At 29.7% G+C, this 6,432-nt stretch overlaps 1 long non-coding RNA gene across 1 annotated transcript; it reads right to left on the bottom strand.

The window, feature by feature from the left end:
- Positions 1-1,291: 1,291 nt before the first annotated feature.
- Positions 1,292-5,086, bottom strand: LOC115236938. The gene is made up of 3 exons (XR_003884284.1): positions 4,935-5,086; positions 4,000-4,122; positions 1,292-2,755 (listed from the first exon to the last, which is right to left on the bottom strand). It is a non-coding gene; the product is annotated as an uncharacterized LOC115236938 (long non-coding RNA).
- Between the last annotated feature and the right edge of the window lie 1,346 nt (positions 5,087-6,432).

The following is a 6,432-nucleotide window of genomic DNA, read 5'->3' as shown; positions in this document are numbered from 1 at the left end:
ATATATATATATTGATATTTGCCTTGCACTTTGCGCGATGCAATTTGAATGATTCAAACGCGCGATTAAATAGTTTTCCGATATGTGTGACTTTGAAAGAATGATATACAACTTTTCGTAAATTATTTCGCGCCCTTGCATATTTATGGCGCGCAAATTTATTTGTTACATGATCAATGTTATGTTAATCTAGACAATTTTTTGTTATATTGCCTTTTCTTTTATTATGTTTTGGATTTATTCCTTTTGTTATTCTGTTCTTCTCACTCTAACTTAGCTATTTTACCCTCTCTTCCCCTTCCCCCCTAATTTAGTCCCATGTCGAGACGTGACTAGATATGACGTAATGTTTGTGATGACAATTTTCGCATAATTTTCCAAACATTCAAAACAATGTATGATTATAATTAACAAATTATCTTTCCGGAATATTTTCCCATAAATATATTCCTTCAAATAATATTGATTGTTATACAATAATAATTATTTTTTATATAATAATAATTGACCCACGAAATATGATTAAACTGAGCACGCAACTTAATACTCGCTCATTTGTGGAAAGTAATTTGGGCCGCGAAGGGATAATTTCATATCTCTCTTATCTATTATCATATCATATTTTATCTTATCTAATGCTCATTACCAATAAGCTTACTTGACAATCATCCTGTAAAAATATATTTTTTGGACGTAGTACGGAAAATGTAACGTAATTTGAAAAACTTTTTTCCTATTTATGCCTTTCAACAAAACTTGATATACATTTTACGGATTTTATGAATGTTAATAGATTATATATTGGCATAAAAATAATTTTTTAATGTGTTTAAGCATCTTGCTAAATTATTTTCCTTTATCTGGAATCATACATCGATATATTATATCATTCCGATTATATATTTGAAAAATTATTCCAAATATATACGTATATATCGTATCTTTACATAGGTTTATCATAATTTCGTATTTGACAATAGTTGTTATTGTTTTTTAGCCATCTTTACATATATTTATTAAAAATCGCGGGTAGATACATACTTTATTCCATAAAAATATTTAAGCAATTTTTTATAATAGTACTTATATATTTCCTTAAGGGTTTTCAATATATAGAAATATCTTTAACACTCTATATATAAAATGTATGCGATTGATATAAACTACTGTGAGCTGCAAAGCATCGTTGATTGGCACAGTTGTTACCTTTCGGAGCGATTAAACGTTCATGATGTGCTATGGAAACATATTAGAATTAGAAACTTTTTAGCTGAGACTGCCATTAGCTACGTAATAATAATTGACCCACGAAATATGATTAAACTGAGCACGCAACTTAATACTCGCTCATTTGTGGAAAGTAATTTGGGCCGCGAAGGGATAATTTCATATCTCTCTTATCTATTATCATATCATATTTTATCTTATCTAATGCTCATTACCAATAAGCTTACTTGACAATCATCCTGTAAAAATATATTTTTTGGACGTAGTACGGAAAATGTAACGTAATTTGAAAAACTTTTTTCCTATTTATGCCTTTCAACAAAACTTGATATACATTTTACGGATTTTATGAATGTTAATAGATTATATATTGGCATAAAAATAATTTTTTAATGTGTTTAAGCATCTTGCTAAATTATTTTCCTTTATCTGGAATCATACATCGATATATTATATCATTCCGATTATATATTTGAAAAATTATTCCAAATATATACGTATATATCGTATCTTTACATAGGTTTATCATAATTTCGTATTTGACAATAGTTGTTATTGTTTTTTAGCCATCTTTACATATATTTATTAAAAATCGCGGGTAGATACATACTTTATTCCATAAAAATATTTAAGCAATTTTTTATAATAGTACTTATATATTTCCTTAAGGGTTTTCAATATATAGAAATATCTTTAACACTCTATATATAAAATGTATGCGATTGATATAAACTACTGTGAGCTGCAAATGAATTAACAAGTATCGTTGATTGGCACAATTGTTACCTTTCGGAGCGATTAAACGTTCATGATGTGCTATGGAAACATATTAGAATTAGAAACTTTTTAGCTGAGACTGCCCATATTAGCTACGATTTTATCACTCTGATTAAATAGATTTTTTCTAACTTTGAATCACAAACTATCATACAGTGTGTTGGAATAGTGTATATGCAGATTTATTTATTCACTTAATCGTGTCTTCGCCGATATCGTTTATACGTAGACGACATGTATTTTATAGACATTCTGCAGTTTATTACGACAGATATTCCTACCAATATATCCCCCAACTGGCAATAAACATAGACGTAGTTTTATGAGTGATAACACGCTCTAATCGCATATTGTAAGCAGATACCGTGTCATATTTTGTATAACTTTTTGTAGAAATCGGTCGAAAATAAACGCGATACTATTCGTCGCGTGGGCGATTGTGACTTTAACGTTATAACAAAGAATAAGGCTTAGATACGCTGTATAACATAACATTGTTACAACTCCGTGACGGGCAACCGTTATCCGTTTTACTTCATGTAGATCGGTAGAGGTTAATTTGTACTAAACTTGTTCGGAACACGGGATAATCATAAGTTACTGCTGCGATAAGGTAAACCTATCCGAACTTGTTCGTTAAGGTAAGTATAGCGTCGTATCGCAAGTTTCATATGTGCCTCCATCTAAAATGTATGTAATATCCATTTATCTCGCCGTTGATACACGTTTCGCGTCGAGATACCTCTGCATTCTGTGAAAAATAGTTGGATTAAGATGAATTGACAGGAATTTATTCTGCGAAAATGTACTTCCAATTTTTAAAATCGAGGAGTTTAATTATACTAAGAGAAATAAACTGGGAATTAAACAAATAACTTGGATATTTTTTTTGTAGAGTGTAGTAAAATAATTGTGTGAGTATAGTGATATAATTCCATTTGCAATATAAAACAACAAGTTTACCGCATTTTGGTTTTAAAGAATAAAGTATTGAATTTTCTTAGAAGAACTACAAAAAAATGAGAAAGAAATAGAACAAACTTTTTAATAAATTCCAAATTTTTGAAACTAATTTTTGATATCGAAAATTCGTGAATTATGAAAATTCACAATTTTACTATGCATCAATTCCTTTATTCATATCAATTCATTATTTTTTGCAGAGCAAATTTATATACTGGCAAAATCTGGTAAAATTCTATATAGAGCTCGATCTTTTTATCTATTTATTTATTCGTATAACATAAAGGAGCTAAAAAGGGTTTCCCGAATATCTCGAACGACTTATTAATTGATAATTGCATCTAAGACATTCGCAAATATTATGTGATGTGTAGATGATGTAACTATCCTCTTTAACGAACTCGAAGTGCCATTAGAATCGAGCATAGCTCAAATCGTCGTTCTATTTTCAATTATTACGATTTTGCGAAACGTTGTAGAACAGCGTGGAATGTATCAAAATAATCCGAATAAAATTACATATATAAAATAATCAATTTACTTTGATTATTAAATTATATAATACTATTAATATTAGTATTAATAATACTATATTATATTAAAATATAATGTTCATAAAATATATTTAATTATCTTACATTATATAAAAATATCTTGATCAACTTAAAAATTTTATATTTATCAAATTTGTATATATATAACTTTGTTTCTGACGCTTTTTGTTACCACTTCATATTGTTGCTTCCTTATTTAATCCAGTCATTTAATTGCTGCGTCACAAGATTTCATGAAATTTATTTAATTTGCGTTAAAGTCGGTTTGAACAGATAATTTTCGAATTAATTTACCGATAACTTGTGCTAGTTTTTTTTTTCTGTAATCTATTACTCCAAGAAATTATTAATTTATTTTCAATCGTTATACACACGATTTTTTCTATGTATTATCCTGAATAATGATCTGCATTGATAAATTACCAGATCGTTTTCTCATTTTTTTTTTCTGATGGCTCTATCAAAAGTGTTTTCTTACTCGTGTTCCTCGCTTATATACGAGGTATCCTCCAAGTGTTGTGATTAGAGGGACCTGAAAGATGTTATTCTTGCGTATGGATGTTTATCTTTACGCGCTGCGCTGCCTCCCACGAAGATCGAACTGAAACAATAAAAGGTTCAATATATCGATGGCGTCGATATTGCTTAGATTCGGTCCATCGACAAATGAGCAAAGATAAATATAATGCGGAAACATAATTTTTTTTCTGATTTTTTTTGTATATGATTTACTTCAAACTTTTTACAGTTTTTTGAAATCTTAATTTGACATTTAAAGGCATCGGACAAATTTTTGATAAAAAAGACAATAAGCTTTTTTTATTACAAAATATAATTCAGATAAAGTTGATAACGATAAAAATTAAGTCTCCGTTCTATTTTTTTTTTTTGAAAAAAATCATCTCTTTTATTATATATTATTATAATTCGTTCTATTTTTATTTTATTGATACTTAAAGCAAGAAAATTAAATAATGTGTATAAACTTTTCGATATAGCGAGACCACATTGAATCAACAATTTCAACTGTTAAATGCAACGGAACAATATGTAATAAACATATATAATAATTAAAACTAAAAGAATATTCAATCTAGAAAACAGATTTAATATACAGCTTAGGAACTTTTTTGCTAGAGAATTTATCTTTTTATTATATATATATATATAATATGTTACATTATATAGATATTTAATTGCTCGGCAGAATTTTGCGCCTTTCTAAAATAATCTAAAACCCTCCAAAAATTTCAGGAAAGAGGTCTAGCAAAACGTGCCGCCCTTTTAAATCGATTATTGTTTTATGACAGCGTTTTTCTCTCACAGTCTCAGTTCCTTCTCTTTCATGTTCACCGACTGACTGAAAACGTCGGTTTTCCGCAACCGAAAAGGATATATTAGAGGATATATTACCTGGTGTAGAGAACACTTATCCGGTTTTACTACATACACCATCTGTGCCGACATAATTTTTATTTTTGGTTTTTACTTTGGTTTTTAGCCTTTTAAAGGATTTGAAATCCTTATTGATGCGGTAATATTCTTTCCTGTAAGATGAATAGAAAAATATTTTCCGTAGTAAAGTGTATTATATTATATATAACAATTTTACCTATTACATACAACACATTTCTGGCCAATATTATTCATTTTTAATCATCAAACAATATATTCTCTTATAATGTAAAATTATACTTGCAACTATATTGTTCAATCTTATAATAATATTGTTTTAATGTTATTATATTTAGCAAAATTTGGCGTTGTATTTTATATGAAATGATAATTAATAATATTGCATTATACGATGTTCATCGTTTGCAAATAATTAATCTGTCGATACACACATTACGAAATTATTCGTATTTTATGAAATTAATTATAATCTATTATTTATTTCCTGCCTATTATTTATTTTCTTATAAAATAATTATTGATTTTTTATAAAAATTTGCTGAGTTAATTAGGATTGATATATCATATTACGGATTATTACAATTATACGAATTATAATTGTATTGTATTTTATTACCGAGTTTTGTGCTTTCAATTTTAAACACAACATTAATTAAGCAGCTAAAAATAATTGTAATACAGAGTATACCTATATTTTGAGTTATCTTTGTATCAACGATGATTTTTCTATTGCAAAACTCTGCTTGAATATTACGTATTTTTATATGATTTTAACATTGAACACATTACATTAAAATTAAATTAAAAAGTATCTTACGTCAAAATAAAATACCTGCGAAATTAATTGAATAAATACGGTGATTATAAAAGTCTTTGAAAAGTTTATCAATTTTAACGTGTTACAACTTATCAAACTATCGATTCTTTGGCAATTTCGTTAAGGAAAAATAGTCAACTCTTTACGAGGAAGACTGTCGTGTACGCGGTAATTTGGGGACACTCCATGTAACAGTCAGCCAATTAGAACCGACCAACGGCTCGAACATATTTCTAGAGATCGTAAAAGTCGTAATTACGGACGACGATAACGCGCGTTCTCGTTACTACAACTCGTAATTTCTCGTTCCGCCTACTTCCGGTGCGGGTGCCTACGCCCGCTAACGCGACGATCGTTTAGAAAGGAAGAGAGAGAGAGAGAGAGAGCGACGAGCGATCGATATTTCGCGAGCCCGTTCGTGGGAGCGCGGGTCCTCGGATAATTGAAAGCTGCCGGAAAAATCGTGCGAGTCATCGCGGTACGAAGGTGGATCGTAGGGGAGGTAGAGGGTGGAATTATTAAAATTGACTCGACGGAAGTGGCGGCTGGCCGACAGGGATGGCTGCGGCCGCTGGTCGAGAAATCGCTGCCAATTCGAGGCGTTTGATCGGCGCGACTCATCTACCACCTGCCTGCCTGTCTGTCTTCCAATGCTTTCATCGATCGACTTCGACTAAT

Source organism: Formica exsecta, unplaced genomic scaffold (genome assembly GCF_003651465.1).
Source record: "Formica exsecta isolate Colony F162 unplaced genomic scaffold, ASM365146v1 scaffold265, whole genome shotgun sequence".
In the NCBI taxonomy this organism is placed as follows: Eukaryota; Metazoa; Arthropoda; class Insecta; order Hymenoptera; family Formicidae; genus Formica; species Formica exsecta.
The sequence above is the reverse complement of the archived record's forward strand: the minus strand, read 5'-3'. Positions and strand labels throughout refer to the sequence as shown.